At 44.7% G+C, this 24,705-nt stretch overlaps 1 protein-coding gene across 1 annotated transcript in view; it reads left to right on the top strand.

Annotated features, from left to right (window-relative positions):
• The window catches only part of KCNJ6 (potassium inwardly rectifying channel subfamily J member 6), a 276,664-nt gene that overhangs the window by 91,439 nt on the left and 160,520 nt on the right, over positions 1-24,705 (top strand). The gene's annotated exons all lie outside the window — the stretch shown is intronic.

Below are 24,705 nucleotides of genomic sequence, written 5' to 3'. Positions count from 1 at the left end.
CTTCCCTTGAGTTTCCCAGTGCCTCCTAGGGTAGTAAAGGCTTTACGATGCTCTGCAGGAAAGAAATCTGTTTAACTTCTTCAGTAGAGTGAAAAAAAATGGACTCCACAAGAGATCCACATCCTGCTCCCTGGAACCTGTGAATGTTACACAGATGGAGATAAAGTGGGGAAGGGGGTCTTTGAGAATGTAATCAAGTTGAGGGTCTTGACTTGGAGAGAGATTATCCTGCATTATCCAGGTGGACCCTAAATGCAATCACATACATACAGCAGAGGTGGCAAAGTGAAGACAGAAGAGAGAGATTTGAAGATGATAGACTTGAGGATTGAAGTGGTGCAGCCAAAAACCCAAGACTGCCAGCGACTCCCAGAATCTGGAAGAGACAAGGAAGGAGTGTCCCCTGGAGCCTCCAGAGGGAGTGTGGTCTGCAGAGGCCTTGTTCTCAGACTTCTCCCCTCCGGAACTGTCAGAGAACAAATGTCTGCTGTTTTGAGGCACCCAGATTTGGGTAATCTGTTGTGGCAGCCCTAAGAAATGAACACTAGGGGGGATGTTAGTCAAATGACTGATGGTTTTCTCCAGAATTACATTTGTCTAACAGTTACATCATTTAAAATATTACAAAGATGCTACAAATGAACCTATCTACAGAACAGAAACAGATTCATAGACATAGAGAACAGACTTGTGGTTGCCAAGGGGGAGGGAGTGGAAGTGGGATGGACTGGGAGTTTGGGGTTAGTAGACGCAAACTATTACATTTAGTGGATGGACAATGGGTCTGCCATATAGCACAGAGAACTATATCCAATCTCCTGGGATAGACCACAATGAAAGATAATATAAGAAAAAGAATGTATATATATGTCACTTTGCTGTACAACAGATACTGGCACATTATAAATCAACTATACTTTACTAAAAAATTAAAAATTAAAAACTTTAAAAAATGGACTAAATGTGAGCTTAAGAAAAAATCTAGTAGGTATAGAAAAATCTACAAGGATATATTGTGCCACATGGGGAATACAGCCAATATTTTATAACAATAACTATAAATGGAATATAATCTTTAAAAACTGTGAGTCACTATATTGTGTATCTTGAACTTACATAATATTGTACATCAAACTATACTTCAGTTAAAAAAAGAAAAAGAGAAAAGATCAGATCTGTCAGACATCCAGGGGATTTATCAACTGGGAATTTTGAAATATCCCAATACTCACTGACCCTCTGCATTAACCAGAACTAAAATATGCACTATTTTGTATAAAGGCCCTTCTTAGATATCAGTTCCACTAAAGAAATTTGTGCTGTCATGTAAGTTGAAATGTTTGTTAGAAATGGCTTGGCTCTGTGGCTCTGAGACAGAACATCTGTCCCTCAGTGAACTGAAGATGGATGGTGGGATTTACATCCTTATGAAAGAGAAATGAAGTTATGGGGATTTATTTAGAGTTCTTTGGGAAATCTCCTCTCACTGGTAAATGTGGGCCAGCTTCAGCCAAGCCGTGGACCCCAACATGCAAAGAGAAGAAAGGCATTTGTCAGCAAAGCGTTCCTCTCAGCACTGAGGAAAACACAGTGAAGGAGATGTGGACAGATAATCTCCCACATAAAACTAGAGCCAGATGTCCGGTGGAGGAGGCAGTGGAGCCCAGAGCTTGTGGGTTTTCAGAAATGAGAGCTCCCAGATCACAGGAGCCCCAGAGCTGGTCCAAGGATGCTGGTTACTGAGTGGTATTGGAGGGATGGAACTGGGACTCTGGGCACCTCTCCTTTCCTACCCACAGGGAGCGGCATCCCTGCCACACTCTTTATTGCCACATGATGTCTAAGGGCTGTTCTCCAGCTCCCAGACCTTACCTAATAAGGGACTTATCATCCTCATGTGGTCCTTACAACTGCCTCTCAATAGGGTAACTTCCAGGCAATTGGTTCATGAGGGAATAGTAGCTGCAAGCTGCGGTTCAGTTCATGTCTCCTCTGAAACCCTGTGAGTGCAATGCTTTTTTAACAAATGGGTATGACCGCTCCTGTGAGTTGACTCTCCTCCCCTGTTTGAATCCTTGCATTGACTCAGATATGAAATCACATCTCTGGTTGCTCCTGACTTAATGTTTGCCTAAAGAAATATCTTAAAAGATACAACCATTTGACATTATAATTCTAACCCAATAGGATTACAGCAAAACTCTGTTTTTCAGCTTTTGCTGTGTTGTTGCTGTGTGTCTGCCTTTTTGCTGGATAAAATGGAAGCTATTGACTCTATTAATGGAGTAGAATCTACTAAGATTTGATTAACCAGACCCAGTTGACTAGAATCTTCCTATAACAATATATCGTACATTTAGGACAAATAAGAAAATGATAAAGAGGAAAAAAATATTGACACGTATCCCTAACAGAGTAGACATAAATATTCATTGAATGAATGACTTAAAATGGAGATTTTGTCAAAAAAATAATTAACATTTGAAGGGATGTAACTGCTTTGAGTATGGGGTTTCCTTTTGGGGTGATGAAAATATTTTGGGACTCAATAGAGGTGGTGGTTGAAACCATTGCGAATGTAGTAAATGCCACTGCATTATCTACTTTCAAATTGTTGATTTTATGTTATGGGAATGTAACCTCAATTTAAAACAAATACTTTCCATATTACATTCTGAGGTACTGGGGACAGAATGAATTTAATCAGATCTTCACAAAACTTTGCAACAGTGATTATAGTGACCGAGAAGCAGAAAGCTCCATAGGTCAATAAACCCTTGCATGGAGAAGATTTTACACTGCAAAACTATTTGACAAGACAAAGCACTTCTAGAAAATTCCATTTGCCTTATCAATTTATAGCCATCTCAGAATATCTATTTTTGCGTCTAGATCAGTTGAAGTCTTCCCCATAAATATGGAGTCCTCAAAAAACAAACAAAAATTATATCCTTGAGTTTCCTAGGCACCATATTTCTTTTCATAAGAGAAAAAAAAAATCTCGTTTTGTTCATGAGGACACTGACATAACATTGCTGATTAATTTATTGGCCCAAGGTGGGGTGGGATTGGGAGGGACAGAGGTGATCGAAGTAGAGGCCTCCAAATTTCTATGTAGAGGGAAGAATATTTTACATAAAAGTCAGAGTTGGGAGATGTGGCATAAAAGGATACAAAAAATGATTAAAACTGCAACTTGGAAGATGGGCAGCACTCATGCATCACGATATTTTGATGTATTTTGGCAGAACTCAAAACAAATAACCAGATAAAGGATTAGGCACTTGACAACAGTGCTAGAGGGAAAGTGACAAATTTGGCAATAATGTACACAAAGCAACATGTGCCTGGCACCGGGGAAGCAAGAGCAGACATAGGGAGGGCCTTGTCCATTACGTGTGTGTTGGGGTGTAATAAAGAATAGATGTGGTCTGGTCCCCAGGTCCTGGCACAGAACTTTCACAACCCTTGGAGTTTCTTGAGTGACAAGAGTATCTTTGTTCTGCTAATGAGGTGACTCATGATGAGTTCCTAGGTCAGTTCAGGATGGGAGGTTGCTACTAGAAATGCCAAGGCCCAGCCTCAGTGCGAGAGAGGGGCTGAAGATTGAGCTCAATGATATGGTCGGAGACTTCCGAAACCCCAATAAAAACTCTAGACACCAGGCTCAGTGGAGCTTCCCGACCTCCCAGGAGGGTGATGTGCCCTGAATCGATGGGGTGAAGGCTTGGGAGCTCTGCCTTCCTCCCAGACTTCATCTATGTGTGTCCCTTATAATAAACTGTAGTTGCTAGTATAGAGCTTTCTAGAGTTCCGTGAGTCATTTTAGTGGATTATCAAAACCCCAGAATTTACAGCCAGAAACGTGATCGGCCATAGAGGTCAGAAGTGTGGGCGGCCTGAGGACCCCCAAATCTGAAGTAAGGGCAGCGCTTGGAGAAAGAAGCCCTTAACCCATGGAGTCTAACACCGTCATCAGGTGGTGAGTGTCAGAACTGAACTGCAGTGCACCCAGCTCAGATGGAAATAGATGCTCTATATACTTCTATCTCTGTCTCTCCCTCACCAAACAATGAAAAAACATCCTTAAACAGGTAAAATGCTGACAGTTTAACGCTGGGAACACTAACAGCAAAACCTCTTTCAGAACCCAACTATGCATTTTCACTCGTAATTATAAATTCTGATAGACTCCAAATGCTATCTTTATCTCTTTTTCTTTTCTTCAACGGAAGAAATATTACTTCCATACACATGAGATTAGAAATTTAGGTGGGTTTTTTTAATCTCCTTTTCCTCTCATCCTTTATTCCAGATTTTTCTGGTGGGAAAATTACCTAGGATTTAATTAATAGCTTCTTGGTGATCTGGCTTTCTCAAGAGCCAAATATAAAAGAGAAACGAATGAACTTTGGCAGTTTGGGAAGGTGTTTCTGCATTATTTCAGGAGTCTTTACTTACAGCAGAACCAGTAGCATAAAGATGCAAGAAAAAGCCAATTTTATGAAGACGACTGACAGATTTACTAAAAAGCGTAACCATGTAATTTTATAAATAGCACATTATTTGAGAGGAGATGTTGACTCAGGCATTTTTTTTCTTTTAAATGTTATTATTACCTTTCAGATTTCCAAACATTCTCAAACTGCCCTCTCTTGCCATAATCACATTAATAATAAGTAATGATGGTTTTCAAATGCCAAGAGTTAACGAGTCTAAGGAGCAAAGAACAGCCTCGGGTTTTGAAGCAATGACATTCTGATTTCAGTTCTAAAATCAGACAACTTAACATAATATATTTCTCAAATAATCAGATCGTACGTTATTTTCCCTAGCACTTTTCTGGGCAAAATGGTCAATCAAACTGAAAGATATTTGGGATATTTTACTATTTGCTGCCAGGAAAATTCAGAACACCAACAGAAGAAATGACAGACAAAAAAGAAAGACAATACCACCTAAGGCAAATATCCAGGTGGTCCTACGTGGATGAGACCAAATAATTGGGAAAACAGTTCAAAGATCCCTACATTATATATACATATGTTCAAAAAGAGCTCTTATATTAATGGAGGGGTAAAATAATATATGTGGGGAAATTATCTATGCACTTAATTCTTCAGCTCATAAAATATATGTTTTGCCCCATCTGTTACTATTTTTAAGTTTCTACCCAACCTTTGAAGGGTAGTACCCAATAGTTTTTACCTCTTACCAGCAGAATTCACACCCATTTTGATCCCTTGCTTGAAAGGTAAAAAGATGGAGTATATATTGTTTAGAACCTTACTATCCATCCACTAATGGAGAAAAAATAGAAGAAGGTAAAGGAAAGGTTAAAAAAAAAAAAGCAGGACTCTTCCTCTTGAAATTCCCTGTTTCTTAGCAGACTGAAAGATATCAGTGTCACATAAGAACAAGAGAAAACACGCTGGGACCACACGAGGCACCTAAAAGGCAACTGAGCTGGGGGAGGGGAATCTTACCATGACGGAGAAACCAGCATTTTTTGCATTGACTGTATTGTAGGTTACTATAGACATCTACACTTAACGACCTCACAGGGAGCAGTGAACCTACCAAAAGTTGCATAGCCATCAAAGCTTGCACAGCCTGAAGCTTTCATGGGGTAAAAACACAGGATTCTGTCATCTTTTGGGTATCACCAGCTAATTAGGAGCCCACGGAAGGGTCATTGCATTCTAAACTGGCACGTTGTGTGATCTATTAAGTTGCCTCATTAGTCCCTGTCTGCCTTGCACAGAACATACCCACACTGCAGAAGCCCGTTGGACTGAGAGGTTGGTTTCCATGGAGATGTTTTGCAGCTTTGCGGGTATTCCCTACCAGAGGGAAAGAGCCTGCCCATGTGCTCGGCGTGTACACACACACACACACACACACACACACACACACACACACACACACTTTTCAGTTAGACAAACTGGCTGTAGTACAAGAAATCTAAGATAATTGAAAGGAGCTAGAGGGGTTTGGGGAATAAAGACAGCATCAGGGACTTGTTTGGGGAGGCTCATTTTTGAAGCATCCATAACCTTTGGATTATGTATTCAGCAGAGAGTGAAAAGAGAGGGACATTCTGTCTGGGTTCTGGGTATGGGGGGGATGATATACCTGAGTGGGCAAGACTTTCTCGGACAGAGGGGCAAGCCAAATGTAGAGCTGGGGCAAAAACCCTCCCCAAAGACCAGATCCCGCATTGCTGTGGCTGTGGTGTAGGCCAGCAGCTGCAGCTCTGATTAGACCCCTAGCCTGGGAATTTCCATATGCCAAAGATGCAGCCCTGAAAAGAAAAGGAAAAAAAAAAAAAGACCTGAAAGGATAGCAAAAGAAACCACCAGAAATGGGGCAGCTTGTAGAAGCATGTGTGGCTGGTGGCAGGGTCAGAGCAGCACCTCTTGGTCCAGAGCTGTTGGGGGGATTGGATCATGGTTAAGAGATGGAGGACTGGCTTCTTGGGACCACAGCAGGGGATTTGTCCACTGTGCCTCCCCACCGTCCATGCTCAGCTAGCATCCTTGATGTCCCTCCCCTGTTAAGAAATCCTTGTCAGATTTCACTGCTAAAGCCACAGAGGTTTCCCCCTCCACCAACCAGCATGACCCTACCCACCAAGGTCTAGGTTGAGTCTTAACATTCCCCCGAGTCAGAATGACTTGAGGATCTAAGTCAGCTCACGATCCCCACAGGAGAGTGAGAGATGTGAGAAAATACAGTATGACTTGAACACATGGATCCTTCAATGTGTAATGCATCGGCCCAACAGCATATATTCACATGGAACAAGAGCAACACGGATACAGACTGGAAATTATTTTATCTACAGGTGGTACCTAGTTCATAGAAGTATCCTTGGGAATTGGCCATAACATCTTTCTGCCTCCCTGCGTGGGATTTGAGAGCTGAGCTTCACAAAGCTAAGCCCACCTTCCTGAAACATAAGGACGCTTCTCTGTCCTTGGAGCCCTTGGCACCCAGCACAGTGCCTGGCACAGAGCAAGCATCCATGAAGCTTGTTCCAGGAGCCCAGCACCAAACTCCCAGCCCCGGGTACCCACACCCCATCCACCAGAGACCTTCTAGGATGGTAATGCAGGGTGGGGAAGCCAGCACCGCCCTAGACTTGGCCTCTGTCTGGCTCTGCCCTCTTCACAAGTCAGCATGACCCCCACCTCTTGCGGTGGCTGCCTCCAATGGGGAAACTGGAGCCAGGGGGACTGGAGGTAGGTGTGCAGGGGGCAGAGCCCATGTTTGCCCGGACACCTGCCGCCCCCACTCTCTGCTTCTGCTCTTATCAGGGTCTCACCACTGCCTTCCATGCCCTACACCTGAAACATCCTGCAGCACTGAGATGTGGCCTGCAGGGCTGATGAGGCCCGGTGGTCACACGGCATGGTGCCAACACCGCCTCAATTGTCACATCCATTTTCTTAATGGCAGAGTCAGATGACCCTTCAGTTAGATTCCCAGCTTTGAGATTAGGCAGACGGATGCCTTTCTTTTCCCTCCTGCTGCTAAGCAGGCTCTCTGAGACTGAATAACATCTCACTCTCAGCTCAGAGAGGAAGACGGGCTGTGAACCTCCAGCATGTCCCAAGGTGGGGTGGGGGTGGGGTCGAGGCAGTCATCCTAGCCAGGACGATTCCTCAAATGCTGGCGTGACCAGCCCTGATAGGATTTCCTCAGAAAGTTTTGTGCGGCTCAAGGACTTTTATTTATAAGTCATAAGATAATTTTACAGTCTTTCCAATTTCACGAGGGAAAAGGGACCCCCCACACGCACACCCTGGCCAAGTTCCTTCAATCTCTTAGCTCTTCCAAAGTCTGAATCTATTCCCTGAGCTCCCCACCTGAGCAGTATAAATAGCCCCGACATTTAATTGCCTCACTGAGTTGGCACTGTTGCCATGTATCCTTCTGAGACGTATTTCTATTTGCAAAACGTTTTACCACTGTTACGTCTCTTGGCTACTCTCCCTGTGTCTCCCCTTTCCTTGTATAATCACCTCTCAGCCTTCCTAGAGGAGCACTGCTGTGCTCACCAGGATACTTCTGGAAATGTGTTGCTTCCCGACAAGCCCAAGGTGGAGAGGACACACTCCTAAACCCCCCAAAGACGACTTAAATTCCAGGGCTTGGAAGTTATGTCAGTTTTGAAGTACTTTTCACTGGCCAAAAAAACCCCACAAAAAACCTACAGAAACCTGACAAACATAGAAAGAGAAGGACAAGCTTTTCTTGCAAATAAGTATGAACAAAACATACTTCCCAATAGAAGAACTGTCAAAAGATACAAATAGATTATTCACAAAAGAGGAAAAGCAGTCAGGGGTCAGGAGACGTGTGAAGGAAGGTCAATAACAAAAGCGATAAAAAATGCAAATGAAATCACCAGTGTGATCTCTCTTTGCTGTTCCATGGGCCAAGTTTCAAAGTTTGATGTTACCAAGTGGATGAAAGTGGGGAAAACAGGTGCTTCCTCCTGCCCCTTAATTAGCAAGTGGATTATGATAAATTTTGGAGAGCGATGTAGCAATGTGGCTCAAACCCCACTACTGCAATCCTTCTGACCCTTTATCCTTATGCTGTAATTGGACACGTGCACAAAGAGGCATATGCATGATTGGTCATCTCAAAGTTATTCATAATAATGAAAAATTGAAAACAGACTAAATTTCCATCAAGGAAAGATTAATTCATTTAACTGTGATACAATCACTCAATAAAATAGCATGAAGCCCTTTATGAGGATGACATATGGAATTAAACACAACATATGGAAATACCTGCACCAGAAATAATTGAATGAAATGGATATTGTGTACAGTACAATCCTACTAGGAAAATATTGTGTTTGTCTGCATGTGTGCACATAGGTATTACCCATAAAGAGATATCTGGAATTATATTTACTAAAAAGTTGCATTGTGGAGTTCCCTTTGTGGCTTAGCAGGTTAAGAACCCAACTAGCATCCATGAGGACACAGATTTGATCCCTGGCCTTGCTCAGTGGATTAAGGATCCAGCATTGCCATGAGCTGTGGCATAAGTGGCAGATGTGGCTCAGATCCTGCGTTGCTGTGGCTGTAGTATAGGCTGCAGCTGCAGCTCTGATTTGACCCCTAGCCTGGGAACCTCCATATGCCACAGGTGCGGCCCTAAAGAGAAAAAATATGTTACGGTGTTATCTCTGATGGTAAGATATTGTACCCCTAGCCTGGGAACTTCCATATGCCACAGGTGTGGCCCTAAAGAGAAAAAAAAATATTACGTTGTTATCTCTGATGGTAAGATATTGTACCAGTCAGGATAGGACAGGCTATGCTGCATTAAGAAATAAGCCCAGACATGCCATGATCCAATGAAATGGAAGCTTATTTCTCATTCGTATAAAGTCCAAATGACAGGGGTGACTGGTTGTGGAGGGAATTCAGGCTCTTGCTATTTTTAGCTTTGCCAACTTCAGTGTTTGAACCCAGAGGTCACTATGAGAGACCTTTCCATTCCAGTCTGATGAGAAAACAAAGAAAGACTATGCAGTATCAAAAGGAAGGGCTTTAATGAGTCGGGCCCAGAGATAGCACACGTCCCCTCCTCGTGGTTTAACTACAAGGGAGGCTGGGCTGTCAGTACGGCTGTGCTTCCACAGGGAAAAGGGAAGGAGGTGGATGAATATCTCAAATCCTGGGTATACCAAGACTTTCATTTTTTTGTATTTTTCCTGTACTGCTGGAATTTTCCAAATGAACTTGGTATTATCTTTACAGACAAAAAATTTACAGCAAAATTTCTTTTTTAGAATAACAGTATCTTGAAAGAGAGAGAGAAAAAAAATTAAGACAGTTTGGGAGAGCTAGCCCAAGAGAAGGCGGAGACTCTAAGATGTGCTAAGCCAGTGTAGCTATGGATCTGGCTCTTCTCCCCAGGAGTCAGGTTCTTTCTCTCCCTGGGTGCTCCTGACTTTAACATCAGTCATAACTTGGAGCATGAAATGATCTTAGCCTTAGTTTTTGAAAACTCTTCTTTCTGTTCTAACACCTAGGGCACAAAGTGGGATGATATTATTGAACCTGATTTTTAACACATGGAAAAGACAACCACATTATTAATGGATTAGCAGCTGTCTTTTTTATAACTATGCACAAAGTCAGACATCATCTCATAAAGTGAAGCATCCGTGTGTTTCTGGGATGAGGTGATGGGAGAGCTTTTCCTTCAACTTTTCAACAGACAATCTACACTTTAGTCGTTGTGCTCACCCATGACTTCTGTTTAAGGCAAACTATATTCCATCTTCGAAACAACACGGCAAAGCTAACTTGGTAGATCATGACCAAAATAATCAGCCCATCAAGGTCACGCACACAGTATTACAATGAACACTTTTACCATAATGCTGTCACACCTGATAATAGGATGAATTCCATGGATTTCAATAGACTTGCTGTTAAAATGTATTCCAAGGTCATGTGACTAGCAGGTTACTTTTTATTATTTAATTCATGGAAAAATCTGTGCAATTCACACTCATCTGACCACATAGCAAATCTGTGACTACCCTGAATTCTACAGAGAATGATTTTTGCCAAAAAGAAAGTCGCACATTAGCAGTACAGCATCCCAAGAGATGGCCTCTGCCTACTTTCCCTATAGGACATGCTCATTCCCATTCAAACCCTGTATGTTGGGTTGGTTCCCAGACCCACCATTACCTGGGAGGTGCAGGCTGCTGAGGACACAGGTGTGATTCTCAACTAGCCTGATGTCTCGGGGCCCTGCAGGGTCTGCTTTGAGCCAGAGCTGCCACATCTGCTTGTCAACCAGAAAGGAGGCACATGATTCGATCGCTTCTCCCAGTGGGGCTCTGGGCCTGTCGAACAAACGCATGCTGGGCCAAAAGAGCGTGTTCTTAAATGTGATGACTGCCACTGAATCTCCCACAACCCTTCACCTTCAAGATCACATATTTGTAATTGATAGGCTTGAGGAAACTCATTCCAGGGCTAAACCGTTACATTTCTCTTTACTGGTTTAATTTCATTACAGTGGTAGTTTTCTATTCATTTTTTCAACGGGAAAATGGACGAATCATCCCCACCTATGTCACCAGATGCTCTAGTGAAAGTAATCTTTCCAAAGATTAGCCTAATACACTCAGTGCCCCTGACGTGAGGCAATTGTAGGTCATTAGATGTTAAAAATGGCCCCACGTGCGTCAGTATGTGAGCAACTTCAAAATAAGCCGAACCTCCTAAGAAAATGGAGACAGAAACTGACAGTCTTTCTTAATTGTTGCAGAATATTTTTAAGTCTGCTATGAAAGAAAACACCTCGAATATCCTATTAAAAGTTATTTCCTTGGCACAAGTACAAGTACAGTAAATTTTAATTTTTTAAATTATTAAAAAAATAAAATAGACTTAAAAATATGCATATCTTTAAAAAAGCTGTTTCCCTTTACTCCTCCCAAAATGCTGAAACAATAACCTACAAATATTTTATACGCCTTTACAGAAATGTTCATCAACCAGTACACCCACAAAAATGGAATACAAAACCTCCTTAGTTAATGTTAAGGTTTAGCTATATTTGTTTCATTAATAGGTTATATTATTCATCTGAGCAATATATGATTCTCGAAAAGGCAAAAATACATTGCATATGTTAAAATAGTATCTTTGTCTTACTGATGAGAAAAAGGTTTCATATTTGTGAATTTAGATCAGAATCATTATTGTCAATGACTAGAAAATGGACATCTTAAAATTTTCGTTCAAGGACTTCTCGCTGTAGCTCAGCAGGTTAAGGACCCAATGTCTCTGTGAGGATGCCAGTTTGATCCCTACCCTTGCTCTGTGGGTTTAGAATCGGTGTTGCTGTGGCTGTGCAATAGGCCCCAGGTGGAGCTTCAATTCAACCCCTGGTCGAGGAACTTCCATATGTCGCAGGTGCAGCCATAAAAAGAAAAAAAATAATAAAAATGAAAAATAAATTTTTAATGACATTTTTCATTCAGAACTTAAGGTTATAAGGTGAATATATCCTGAGCACTTAACAAGTCAACTTTTAAAGCTCTTCTGAAGTTTGAAAGCTGTCTAATCAATAGATTCCCCTGAGCAAGAATGGAAAAAGCAAGACCTTAAAATCATAACGCCCTGGGATGGAATTCCATTTTTGCCATTTATTAAATGATCTTGGCTGCTTCCTAATCTGTTTTCATGTCAATTGTCTAATTTGCAGAAATATGAGGAATAATGGTCATGCAGGGCTGTGGAGGGAAATAAATCAGGGCACGTGCACAGCGTCTGACTCATATTAGACTCTTGATTAGGCTTATTTCTCAGTTCCATCTTCTTTTGTTAACTAAAGATGGAAGGATCCAAATTGAATTCTAGGTCCCCCACTCTGCTCCCTACTTGGGATAAACCACTCCCACTCTCTCTGGGTCCTTCCCTGGCAAAAAAAAAAAAACGGGGATTACCACTTCATTTTTTTTATCAGCTTGTTGCTGGGGCGTCTTTCCATTTCAGCCAGGATGGCTTGCGCAGAAGCAGAAGATCCACCCATTCAGGAAGTACGCTCCGGTCTCTGCATGTCAGGCTCCACACTAAAGCACAGCATGGGTCTCCTCGGGGCACCTTAACCAATGGTCAAAAACTGGGTGGCTTCAAATAATGAACCTGAATCTCTCATGGTTCTGAAAACCAGAGGTTCAAATCAAGCTGTCGGCAGGTGCTCCCTCTGAACCCTGTGGAGAAGAATTCTCGCCTCTTCCAGCCTCCGATGGCTGCTGGCGGTCTTGACGTTCCTTGGCCTTCCTTGGCGGGATCTGCAACGCCTCACCTCTGCCTCCATATCACAAGATCTCCTTCCTCCGCGTCTTTACATTATCTTCTCTCCGTGTCTAAATTTTCCAAGGACACCAGCCCATGCCAATCTGGTTCACCTGGTCGTACCCCAATCGGTTCTGCAAAGACCCTCTTTCCTAAAAAGGTCATATACAGAGAGGGCAGGAATTAGGACTTGAGCCTGTCTTTTGGAAGGACCCAATTTAACCCAAAACAAAGGGGGAAGACAGTGGTGACAAAGGTCCTCAGGAGGCTCCCAATGAGAGAGACAGACTCCGACGGCGAGCAGATCAAGTTCAGAGCCCATAGGCAACAAGAGACCCCTGGCTCCCGTGCTCCAGGAGTGACAGCTGGCACTGAATGCCACCAAGGGAAGGAGGTGGCCACTGAGATTGGCGAAGCATATTTTTCCTTTGACCGTCATCTTTATTTTTATTTTATTTTGAAGCACAATTTTCAAAATTCAAGCAGAAGAATAGAACCACCTGAGATGACCACTCCCCTGAAGTGATTTTTTTTCTCATATAATTTCTTTATTGAAATATAATTCTCCTACCATAAAATTCACACTTTTAAAATCTACAGTTGTAATGGTTTTTAATATAGTCACAAAGTTGTGGAATCATCACCACTTCCTCATGCCAGGACATCCATCCCCCAAAAGAAACTCTGGATGTGTTAGCAATCACCCCATATGTGCCCCCCGCCCCGCAACAATCACCTTCATCCTGACACCACAGATTGCCTGTCATGGATTTTCATATAAATGAAACTGTACAATATGTGGGATTTCATGTCTAGCTTATTTTACTTAGCATAATGCTTTCAAGATTCATTCAGGTTCTGTCCTTTTCATAGCTGGATAATATTCCATTGTGTGACTATACCACATTATATTTATCCCTTCAGCAGTTGTTGGACATTTGGTTGTTTCTACTTTTTTTGGCTCTTATGTATAATGTGGCTATAAGATTCATATGGTGATTTTCGTGTGGACATGTTTTCGTTTCTTTTGGATATATACCTAGCAGTGAAATTGCTGGGTCTTATGGTAATCCTATGTTTAATTTTTGAGGAACTGTCACTATGTCCTCCAAAGCAGCTGCACCAATCTATAACCGTATAAACGATAAATGAAGGTTCCAATTTCCCCACATCCTCGCCAACACTTTTTATTGTCCATCTTTTGGATTGTAGGCATCCTTGTGGGGGTGGAGTCGTATCTCACTAACGTTTTGAGTTGCACGTCCCCAGTGGCCAAAGGTGGTGAGCATATGTTCATGTGCTTATGGACAATTTTTTAATCCCCGTTGGAGAAATGTCTCTTCAGATCCTTTGCCCATTTTTTATTTGGGTGCAGAGGATTTTATTCTCCCACCTATTTTGAACCCAGGAATAAAATTCCAAGAGAGAGAGCTGGAAAGATGTGACGAGCAAACAAGATTAGCAAAAGTTTTCCTTCGAAAGAGTCCCCTTTCACTGAGCCCTGACCCCCTTCCTAGGTGCCCTTGGCCACCATGAAGTCCGGAGTTAGATGGAAAGGTCCCAGGGAAAAGTGAGCCCAGCACGAATGCAACAAGGGAAACACAGTGGGTAAAACATTGTTATTTCTTCAAGTGGAAAGTAGGTGTCATCTGTTCATTTTAATTTGAAGCAGAAAACCACTCTCTTGCCACTCTGCCTTCTGGTCTGTTATCTACCACGGCAGGGGGTGAGGGATGGAAAGTGCTTCTCCACCAACCTAAGGGGGCAATTAGCAGCCACAGTAGTGACATCGGCTACAAAACTCACCTCAGAAGGTAAAGTCCCAGGATGAAGTACTGCTTAACACTGTCCCAAGAACACTCTTAAGCCAATTAGAGGGGCAGGAATTATGACAAATGCTGTCATTACAATTCAGTCTGACTGCCTATAACCCATGAATCTTCTGCCCCCACTCCTGCCCTGGAGTCCTACGGACTTATTTCTAGGGTGGCATGATGTCTCGTTCTGTTAAGTACTTTTGGAGGTCACTCAAATGCTGTGTTATGGGAAGCTTGGATCTGAGGTCATACATTCTCAGCCACAACTGTCGCCTGAAGGAAAACACTAAAACGGGAAATTAAGCTTCACAGTCTAGGCAGCTGTTCTATGGCCAGGAGGTTAGAAGGGTGTCCCTGGCCGGTGGTGGGTTGAATATTTTTGCTCCCCATCACATGCCTGCTTTTCCAACTGGCCATGGAGAGAAGAATATAAATTTCAATATAATTGTTCAGGGCTTGAAGCCTGACTGGCTCCCTGGGCTATGACAACAACCAGCTGAGAAAGTCACCTATTTGAAACACCCCACATTCCAAAGGCTGTCAGAATTCTTACCAAATCTGATAGAGTTTATAAGCTCCGCTGGGACTCCTGGGTAAACCGTATCAGGACTGAAGGGCCTGAGTGAGTTCAAGGGTAAGGACCTTATTGGCCTTTGGCTGGAAGATTCTAGAATCTGCAAATGCAAATTATGCCACGAGGTTGACTTGGTTCTTTACTGCAGACACCTCTTCTCTTTTCCCTTGTTTATTACCTTCTGAGCAGTTCTTTCTTGCCATGATCTCATATGAATCTATAAAGGATTAAAATATTCTTTTCCAGAGAGGTGGCTACAAAATACCTAAATTGGGGTTGTTTTAAGCCACTAAGTTTGTGGTCATTTGTTACAGCAACAGTAGGAAACTGATACAGATTTACTCTCTTACAGTTCTTGCAGCTAAAAATCTAAAATGGGTTGACCTGGCTGAGTTCTTTTGGGAGGTTTTAAGAAAAGAATGTTTTCTTGCCTTTTCTAACTTCTAGAACCACCTGCACTCCTTGGCTTATGGCCTCTTACTTCATCTTCAAAGCCATCTTCCAACCTCTCTCTCTTTCTCCCTCTTTGCTTGTGTCATTATATCACCCTTGCCTTTTTCTGCTCATCCTACTTCCCCTTTATAAGGACCCTTGTGATGACATTTAGGGCCCATCCAGATAACCCAGGAGAATGTCTCCTTCTCAAGGCCCTTAACCCTGAATCGTATCTGCAATGTCCCTTTCCACTGTAAGACAACTCTCACATGTTCTGAGGAGTGGGAGGTGGACATTTGAGGGGGTCCATTATTCAGCCCACCATAGTCTCCCTGACCTGAGCACCAGGTCCACCCCCTAACCCCCCCACCCCCACCATGAAAGCATTTGCTTCCTACATGGGGAGGAGGCTGAGAAAAGACGACCTGAGGAGCAGATAGCGGAAAGATGTTCAGGTCGTCCATCACTGCCATGGCTGCTCCTCCACCAGAGGCAGCAATAGGCCCTGACCCACAGCGGCGTCAAAGCCCTAGACCTGTTCTGTGTCTGCAGAAAGAGCTGAGAGCTTGGTGTCAACACCAGCTCCACTGCCCACAGGTCACAAGCTGTGTGATTTGGGGCCAGTCACACCTTCTCTGAGCACAGTTTCCAGCTGCTCTTCTATCAACCCATTTGGGGAAAAATAGCTTTCATACTGACCACAGAAGCTGAGGGGAGGAACAATTTTGAGCTAATAATGGGGAGGGACTTCTAGAAATAAAATGGTGGATAATTTTATTCCAAACTTTCATTCAAAAAGATACATGCACCCCTATGTTCATTGCAGCACTATTCACAATAGCCAAGACAGGGAAATTACCCAAGTGTCATCAACAGGTGAATGGACTGAGAAGATGTGGTACATATGTACAACAGAATACTACTCAGCCATTAAAAAGGCAAAATAATGCCGTTTGCAACAACATGGATGCAGCTAGAGATTCTCATACCAAGTGAAACAAGTCAGAAAGAGAAAGACAAATACCATTTGATATCACTAATATACAGAATCTAAACGTCGGCGCAAATGATCCTATCTACAAAACAGAAACAGATCACAGGCATGGAGAGCAGCCTCATGGTTCCTGGGGTGTGGGTGAGGAGGGTGGAAGGAGAAAGTGGGATGGATGGGAAGTTTGGGGTTAATAGATGCAAACTATTACATTTAGAATGGATGGGCAAGGAGGTCCTACTGTTCAGCACAGGGAACTATGTCCAATCTCTTGGGATAGGACATGATGGACAATAGTATGGGAAAAAAGTGTGTGTGTGTGTGTGTGTGTGTGTGACTGAGTCACTTTGATGTACAGCAGAAATTGAAGGAACATTGTATGTCAACTATACTCTCATTAAAAAAAATTTAAGTAGGAATTCCCGTCGTGGCGCAGTGGTTGACGAATCTGACTAGGAACCATGAGGTTGCGGGTTCGGTCCCTGCCCTTGCTCAGTGGGTTAACGATCCGGCGTTGCCGTGAGCTGTGGTGTAGGTTGCAGACGCGGCTCGGATCCCGCGTTGCTGTGGCTCTGGCGTAGGCTGGCGGCTACAGCTCCGATTCAACCCCTAGCCTGGGAACCTCCATATGCCGCGGGAGCGGCCCAAGAAATAGCAACAACAACAACAACAACAACAAAGACAAAAAAAAAAAAATTTAAGTATAAAAAATGCAGGTTGCTCGGTGTTATCTCCTTAGTCCTAACCACACCCCTTGAGTTAGGGGAAGGGTGGGTGTCTCCACCTTGCGGTGCAGAGAAGAGGAAGAGTTAGGGAAAGAGGCGGAGACGAAGCCCTCCCTCAGAAAGCCCCGCCTTTGGGGGTGGGGCTGAGAGACATTCACAGAGACGACCACAGGGTTAGAGGCACGTGAGCCCTGAGAAAAGTGCTGAGTGTGCACAGGAGACAGACGACACCAAGCAAGCTTCCCCGAGTGCTTCTTTGAATAGGAGAAGAATGGGGTCCTCGTGTTCAGGAGAAAAAACGAGGGCGGGGCCTTCCCTGACTCCCAATTGTCCTCTGAGAGTTGTGTCCACAGTGGATGCTCAGAAAGCCTTGGTGTCAAACCACAGACAGTATATGAAACAGAAATTATAACTGCTTGCAAGATTATTCAAGCAACAGTGTACTTGGATCCAGAATATCTGGAAGACTGAGGGCAAAGGGTTAAGTTCAAATATCCATACTCTACAGAAGGAACCCTGGTTATGTGAGTCTGAGAAATTAGACAGTTGAGTAAGGAAGGGGAAGTTGTCATACACAAGAATGCTCCCCCAACAGCTGGCTAAATTACCACCTGGGTCCCCCTTTATCCCCAACATCTCGCCTCACCCCACCAACCCCAACCAAGGCCTTAAGTCTGTCTGAGTCACGTATGTTGCCTGGTAATCCATCACAAGGGATCACAACGTGAAACATGAAATCTTGCAATAGATGCAGGATTTCATAAAGTCAACTGGCAGGGATCAAGTTGGGGATCTCCTCCCATCCCAGGGGAAGACGTTGATCTATGATGACCCACCAGAGATGGGACCATGGCAACCACAGAGGAGGTAATGGTTCAGAAGATGGAAGCTAGGAGGCACCTTCCAGGAGAAAGCTTCGGGTAGCACCACCAGGTTATCTGACGTGCCTGGGGAAGCAAAGCTTCGGCTTATTTCCTGCAGAACTCACCTCCGTGACCTTCCTGACTATCTCAGTGTGCAGGGCTGTCAGACTGGACACACACGCAGTGCTGCCAGAAAAATCCCCCAGGCGAAAAATAATTTCATCCCCTATCTACTCCTAAGAATTTGTGCAGAGTCAATAGGACCTCATGTAAACTTTTGTCATAGTTTCTGCTTCAGTTTTCAAGATAAAGTCCCAACAATACCTTTCTTTTCTTTTTTAACTTTTCTTTTCTTCACTGTTCGGCATGAAGTTTTGGTCCCCATTTTGCTGAAGGGGATACCCTCCTGGTCTTTCCCGCCTAGCAAGGGCTTCCCACACACCAGCCTCCCCACCCACAGTTTGTGTGGAACAAGGAGGTACCGTGGCGTGTAGCCAGCTCACGCTCTGCCCAGGTACCTATGAAGCAGCCTCTGCTCCAGAAACACTGGGCACGGTTTGCTCCAGCCTCATCTTCCTTTTGCTCTTGAAGACTGTTCCATTTCCAGTCTCTCCTAAGATGTTCCCTGAGAAGTACAGCCAGGGAATGGGCCCCTTCTTATAAAATGTCTAGGATAAATTTTTCAGGGGGTCTTGGCACCATCTTGGTGAAGATTTGACAGATAAAAAGGGGGTTGGGTGCCTCTCTTACTAAAAGCCACATTTTCATTCCTTTTTTTAATTTGTTTTTTTTTTATTGATGTATAGTTGCTGTACAATGTTATATTAATGTCTGACGTACAGCAGAGTAACTCAGTTGTGTATGTGTATGTGTAATATTAATATTCCTTTCCATTATGGTTTATCCCAGGATACTGAATATAATTCCCTGTGCTCTGCAGTAGGACCTTGTTGTCTCTCCTTAAAAGTCACATTGTCATAGGCATTTTGGAACAACAACCACAAAATAATGAAATGTTAACTTATGAAATAGATTCCATAGGAAAAATAACCAGGGGGACAAATCCATTCTAAAAGTGCTCCCTCAGAGTTCCTATCATGGCTCAGCAGAAACACATCTGCCGAGTATCCACGAGGACGCAGGTTCCATCCCTGGCCTCAGCCCCTGAGGGGCTGAAGGACAAAGAATCTGATCAGCGATAAGGGTGATCAGATATCAAAGGTGGGATGTTCACGTTACACTGACTTAACACAATCCTTGCTAAAACTGGACAAGGCAGAGACAAACACAGAAGTTCAAGAATCCATACCTGGCTGTGAAAGAGTTCAGGGGGCCCTGAGTAGAGTCTGGCCCAGGAGAGACTTTTTGCCACTGCAGACCCGTGTTGTGCTGGCTGACGTGCCTCCCTGTGTCCAGTCTCTCCTCGGGCCCCCCACCCTCCCCAACTTTGATCTCTTCTCATTCTTCCTTCAAAGCTGCTGGAGGCTGAGCCCACCTATGATGGAGGACCAGCTAAAGCACTTCCCTTCCTAGAAGCACTATGATTTTTTAACAGCTTTGTGGATATATAATTCATGTACCATACTTGTGACTCATTTCAAGTGGACAAATCATTGGTTTTTAGTATATTCTGATAGATGCAACCATCACGGAGGTCAATTTCAGGACATTTTTATAGCCTCAAAGAGAAATCCGATACCCTTTAGCTGTCACTTCCATATCTCCCCCCACTCCCCCGCCCCCCAGCCCTAAGCAACCATTAAGGAACCATCTCAACATATTTCCCCATTCTGGATTTTCAGATGAATAGAATCACTGTGTGCTCTTTTTTGACTGATTTATTTCACGAAGCATGTTTACAATGCCCCAAGGCAGCATGTATCTGTACTTCATTCTTTTTATGGCTCGATAATACTCCATTATATGGATAGACCATGTTTTATTTATCCAGTTGTCAGCTGAGGGACCTTTGCGTTATCCCCACTTTTTTGCTATTGTGACTAATGATGCTATGACCATTCTGACATGAGTTTTTGTATGGATGCAGGTTTAGTGTCTCTTGGGGCAGATCTATGATTTAACCGCATTCAAGGGCACCCAACCCCAGAAGGCTCCTTAAGGAGATACCAGGGGTCAGACTTTTGAGACATGAGGTCAGTGGGGAGGAGGATTCAAGGCAGAGATAGAGCCTTTTCTGGGTCTCTTCAGAATCCATGAGTATGGCTGCCTGCTCCATGTATGTTGGAAGCACAGAATAAGGGGTTTGAGGCATAGAATCAAATCAGGCCTCGATCACTTGCTTACCACTGTTTTTAGGCCATTGCTTCTGTTTCGAGGCTTTTTCACCATTAAAACAGGACTGAAAATTGACACATTTTGGAGTTCTCGTCGTGGCGCAGTGGTTAACGAATCTGACTAGGAACCATGAGGTTGCGGGTTCGGTCCCTGCCCTTGCTCAGTGGGTTAACGATCCGGCGTTGCCGTGAGCTGTGGTGTAGGTTGCAGACGCGGCTCGGATCCCGTGTTGCTGTGGCTCTGGCGTAGGCCAGTGGCTACAGCTCCAATTAGACCCCTAGCCTGGGAACCTCCATATGCCGAGGGAGCGGCCCAAGAAATAGCAACAACAACAACAACAAAAAAAGACAAAAGACAAAAAAAATTTTGACACATTTTATGGGATTGTTGTACCATTAGAACGAGGGAACTGGGAACTGTAAAGCGAGTGTGGAGAAAAAGAGAACGAGGCAGATGTTGAGGCAAAGAGAAGAAAATGCATTAGAAGGGAAAGGGAGAGGGTGACTGACCTTTGAGAAGAGCCAGCCCCCAGCCCTTTTCTCGGGACCTTCTCATACCCCTCGGATGGGAAATTGGATTTCCTGAGGTGGGGGCAGGTTAGTTTATCTTTCACCTGCAGCTGAACTCTGGTGGTCACATAGTCAAGAGAAAATCAGAGGTGTCTCCAGTAGGGTGGTCTTGTAATCCTGAGAAAGCTGGAGGTGTGTGGTGTCCCACGGGGAAGGAGGGAGGGGACTCGAAGTCTTCGGAAGTCTTCGGAAAGTAGGCACCAGCAGTGAAAACAGGATGTTGCTTGAGCAAGGAGGTCAGTCTCATGGGTCAGCATAAAGAGCCATTTTAACAATGAGCCCCCGTGTAGCCCCTACCATTCCAGCCTTTTTGATTTAGGATAAGGGCCAAAGATCAATCTTCCGCAGCTGCTTCCTGCTGGACAGGGGCGTCGTGGGAGTGAGATAAGAAAAGGCTGGAATGTGGGTCAAGGGGGTCTGTGTGAGCTCCAAGTTTTTGATAATTTGTGCGAGTTAGAAATAGCTCATGGATTGTTGGGTTGGTGAAGGCTTGTAAGCGGCCCTGAAGGAATTTTGAAAGAAGACGCATTAAACATGGGCTGAAAGTTAAAATGAGAGTAAGCTAAAGGAGAAGGCCTGAAAAGGGTGGGACCCATGGCATCCAATTGAAGTTATTTAACCAGTTTTCCCATGAATTACTGAGGTGTCTAATAAGGTTAAGGGAAGAAAGATAATTTCCCAGAACAGGGCTCGTGGTAGGGAATTGACCTGAGAAAAGGGCATCCATGCATGAGTCGAAAAGGACTGAGGAAAGACAGGCCATGGTAGCCCTAATACGAGCCAAAGCCTTGGGAAAGAGTTCGGTCCATGGCCTTTGTAATTCTAGAGAGAGTTTGGTTAGGTGTGTTTTAAGAATAGAATTTGCCTTCTCGACTTTTCCTGAGGATTGCTGTCTATAAGGAATACGCAGTTTCCAGGCTCTGCCTGGGGACTGGGCTACCTGCTGGGTGATTTGGGAGACAAAAGGTGGCCCATTATGAGAATGGAGAGAGCGTGGGAGGCCAAAGCTAGGGACGATTTCTTTTCTGAGAAACGTGTTACCTCTGAGGTGGTTTCTGATGTCGCTGGAAAAGCCTCAATCCACCCTGAAAAAGTGTCTACTAGAGTTTGAGCATGAGTTTTACTTTTTCTGTTGGAGGAGTATGAGTGAAGTCCATTTGCCAATCCTCCCCTGGGGTATGACCTCGAGCCTGATGTGTTGGGAATGAGGGAGTAGGTTTTGGGGGCTCCCTGCGGTGAAACTGAAGAACAGATAATGCACGAGTGAGTGATCTGTTGTAAAAGTGAAAGAAGGTGGTAAGAGGTCTTAAGAGGTGATAGAGTGCTCGCGTGTAAGGCTTGACCTAAGGATCTTTGTGGCCTGAGACTGGGGGAGAACATAGCGGCCCTGTCTTTGTAACCAGTCTCCCTGTAATTGTCTGTGTCCCAGACTATGGGGTTTGCGGACAAGGAGGGCAATGAGAGTGGAGGAGAGGAAGTGGGGTCGAGAAGCAGTAGCCAGGCTAGATGGGGGGGGGGGGGGGGGTGTTGAGATAGTGATAGAGGCTTTGAATTTAGAGAAGAGGTCTCTCTAATAGGCATAGGGCATTTGGGGAGTATGAGAAAGGAATGGGAAAATGGGGTCTCCTGAAGCATGCAAGGCAGAGGTTCAGTAATTCGTGGCGTAGATATTAAACTGTCAACTCCCACAGCAGAGACCTAAGAGACTTGTTTTTCCAGAACAGGCAGGCATAGCAGAGTAAGCGGCCCCCGTGTCAGTGAGAAAAGAGATCGGCTTACCCGCCACTGTGAGAGTTACCCTGGACTCCACAGAGGTGGTGAGAGTTGGGGCCTGGAGCCCTAGGCACCTTCCGTCTACAGCAGCGAGTCCGAGGAGGCTGGGCAGAGGTGGGTTGGAGGACTCCTGCTCGGGACCAGGAGGAGATGTCTGGATCCCTAGGGGGAATTTGGGCAGTCGACCTTCCAATGTCCCTTTATGCCACAACTGGGACAGGGACCTGGAGGGGGGGTCTCGGCTTTGGGCATGAGTGAGCCCAGTGGCCTTCTTTGCCACTTTTGAAGCTGGGCCCAGGTGCCTTCTTGCCTTTGTTGACCAATGGAAGTTTGGGGCCATGTAGGGCAGTGGCTAAAAGGTGGTGTTTGGCCTGATCTCGTTGGGCCCTCTCTAACTTTGCCTGTTCTTCCTGGTTATTGAAAATCTTAAAGGCCAAATTTAAAAGGCCTCGTTGAGGGGTTTGAGGAGAAGGAACCAAGACACTTTTCGATTTGAGATAGTTTGGAGAGGGAGAATGGGACATGAACCCCAACAATACCTTCTGTTCCAACTATTGCCTTAAAGGGAGGCGGGGAGCAGAGAAAGATGCAGGGTCCTGTGGTGAAGTTTCCTGCTTTAAGGTCGTTTGGGACCGGGTATGGGGAGGGGACTTAGGGAGGTTGGGGTAGGTCCTTAAGACCCTTGAGGTAGAGGGTGGGGCTGAGGCCTTGCCGCAGAACTGGTTTCTGGAACAGGTGTAGGAGTGGTTTGGGTTGAGAGGGATTGTAAGGTGGAGGTTGTGGGACTGGAATCGGATCTGGAACAGCTGCAATGGGATTGGGAGCGATAGGGGTGGGCTGTGGTCAGAAGGGACGAAGGAAGAAGACCAAGAAAAATCTGAACAGGGATCAGGAGACACTGTCCCCTATTTCAAGGGCATGGTCCAGAGTGGGCTAAAAGTATGTGAGAAGTAGAACAAGATTTACAGAGAGACGGTTGAGAGCGAAGAGCGAAGAAAGCCTGAACATAGGGAATCTCTGACCACTTGCCATTGCGATGGCAGAAGTTATCTAGGTCCCTTAAGGTATTGTAGTCAGGAGTTCCGTTTTCTGGCCATTTGGACCCATTATCATGTCTGTGTTGAGGCCAGAGAGTGTTACAATAATAAATAAGTCTTTCTGGTCTGATCTCCTCTTGGACACCTAGGGCTGGTAGGTTTCAGAGGAGGCATCCTAAAGGAGTGAAGGCTGGGATGGAGAATTTCCCATTGTGACCGAATAGGGAAGTTAACAGGGCGAGCGAAAAAGTGGGGAGAAAGTTCCCAGAGAAAAGGGGTCCCCATTCTCAAGGCCTTCTCAGAGGGTAAGAGATGTCTGCCTTGAAATGGGCATCCCCTATTTCAAGAGCAGACCGAGTGGGCACAAGGCCCAGGGCCCGAAGGCCGTGGGGATCCTCCCGCCCAGCTCTAGGACTTGAAAACAAGGCCAGAGAGAGGATCCAGTAGGACGGGGTTTCACTCACCCTTGCAACCGATGGACAAAAGGTGAGCCCGTGTGTGGACGTCAATTCACACGTCCACACACGGGAAGTGGAGAGTCCCTGAGGCTCATCTCAGTTTCTCCGAGAGGCTCGGGAGGGGGAGTCCGCCTGGAGAAGGTTTGGACATAAAAGCCCACCAAGCTGCGGCAAGACCTCCCCTCCCGGGTTTTGAAAAAGAGAACGAGACAGGTGTTCAGGCAAAGAGAAGCAAATGTATTAGAAGGGAAAGGGAGGAGTTCCCGTCGTGGCGCAGTGGTTAACGAATCCGACTAGGAACCGTGAGGTTGCGG

Source organism: Phacochoerus africanus, chromosome 1, assembly GCF_016906955.1.
Source record: "Phacochoerus africanus isolate WHEZ1 chromosome 1, ROS_Pafr_v1, whole genome shotgun sequence".
NCBI lineage: Eukaryota > Metazoa > Chordata > Mammalia > Artiodactyla > Suidae > Phacochoerus > Phacochoerus africanus.
This window is presented reverse-complemented; position numbering and strand designations above follow the sequence as displayed.